Below are 1,992 nucleotides of genomic sequence, written 5' to 3'. Positions count from 1 at the left end.
AATATTCAATATTCTGCGTTGTGGTTAATTTTAAATATGTTTGCTTATAACTAATAACCTGTGTATAAAGACGAATATTTCAGATCAATTTTATTTCTGTTCGATGGAGTTGGGTAATATTCAATAGAAAATACCCAAAATTATGTTCAGTCGATACTTCATTTGACCCATACATTTTTTACTTCTAGTAACCATTTTTTGCATTTCATGGGCTCATTAGAAACTTTTATTGAAATTTTTTTTAAAATAAAGCTCAATATTACAATTCAGCAAACAAGAAAAGTAAAAGACTACACTCCAAAAAATGTTTCTTTGAATCAAACAACAAAATTTGTATGAATTCATATAATTCAATCAAGCAAATTTTTTGCTTCAATTAAAAAAAAAGGTTTATTTAATTTTAAGAAATTGAAACTATTTGCCTTATTTATTCAAACAAATAATTTGTTCAGTATAATTCGTTTGATTTAAATGAAAAATTGCCTTTTATTAAACAATACATTTCTTTAAAATCTGTTTATTCCAATTCATAAAAATATTTATTTGATTCAAACAAAAAATACCGTACAAACCAGTACTATAAAATGCCGCTAGTCGTGCTAAAGCGCTGCCCGCGGTTCCTACGGGACTAACGGTTCTGATTTACTGTGAAATCATAAATGAATTTAAAATGGACGCAATATCTCTATTTTAGGAACTACTTGAAGTTTAGGATTTTTACCTTGGATATAATTTAAGATTTCGGATGTAAGTCTGTTTCAATACTAACCTCCTTTCTTTATAATGATGATTTATGAAATAAATCATGTTTTTTCTATTATAATTATCACTGTATACTTAAAATCAGGAACACTTATATAAACATTCAATTCAAATGTTTAACTCTCGTTTATTTCTAATTATTATAATTTATAATTGTTCAATATAGAAATGAGAAGCACCGAGTTAAAAATTAACCAGAATTAAGAATTCGCATTGAATAAGTGTTGCTGCTTTTAGATATACAATGATATTTATGATTAACAATAAATATATTATCGAGCTTATACATTATTTTTATAAGGAATGCTCAATTTTGAGGTTAAGTATAAGAAAAAAGATTTAATTCACTTGAAAAAAATCTTTAATTCATTTAAAATATATATATATATATATTCAATGTAAACAAAAACTTTACTTATTTTAAACAAGAAATTTATTTAAACAAACCAAATATTTATTTGAACCAACAAATAAGGACAAAAGAAATTGATTTGAATAAAACAAACATTTTGTCGACCCCATGTTAAAGAAATAATTTGATTGATTCAAACAAAAATTTTTCTCAGTAGTTTATCTTTGGATCGAATTCCTGTATGAACCTTCTATTAATGACCTAAGGTAAACTACAGTACCGTACAAGAGTATGATCCCACCTAAATTACCAGCGATTGAAAGCATGCATGCACTTTTTACAGGATATCTCCGGAATTAATTAATAGAGAATAATCTATAAAAAAAAAGGAACAGTTTTTACATTCCCCATTCAATGAAAAATATATTATGTATGTTTGATATGATTAGAGATTGAGATAGTGATCAAGTTAGAAAGAACTATCTAAATTCTGATTTTTGCTTATTTTTATTATTCCAATTCAACTCCAATTCGAGAACCAGTGGGAGCGCTCACTTATGATGTTTCGCACTGAGGGTCAGGGGTGGGGCTTCTTGTGAACCGTGATATGAGGGGACGAGTCATTCTGCGCGTCATGTCATGGAGGATTTTCTTGTTTCTAATTGACAACCTGAAAAGTATCAATCAATGTTATATCAGGTTTACATTTTTGATCATGTTCATGTAACGTTTGATTTCCATATTTAAGAAGATTCCGAAAAGTGTTTTATAATTATTCGAGAAAATGTGAAAAGGGGGGTAGTCGAAAGAACGTGACATAATATTATAGGTGGGGTCTCGTTAATTCGTGACTGAGTTTGACAAGGGTAACGGGGGGG

Source organism: Belonocnema kinseyi, chromosome 9 (assembly GCF_010883055.1).
Source record: "Belonocnema kinseyi isolate 2016_QV_RU_SX_M_011 chromosome 9, B_treatae_v1, whole genome shotgun sequence".
In the NCBI taxonomy this organism is placed as follows: Eukaryota; Metazoa; Arthropoda; class Insecta; order Hymenoptera; family Cynipidae; genus Belonocnema; species Belonocnema kinseyi.
Note: the sequence above shows the minus strand (reverse complement) of the source record.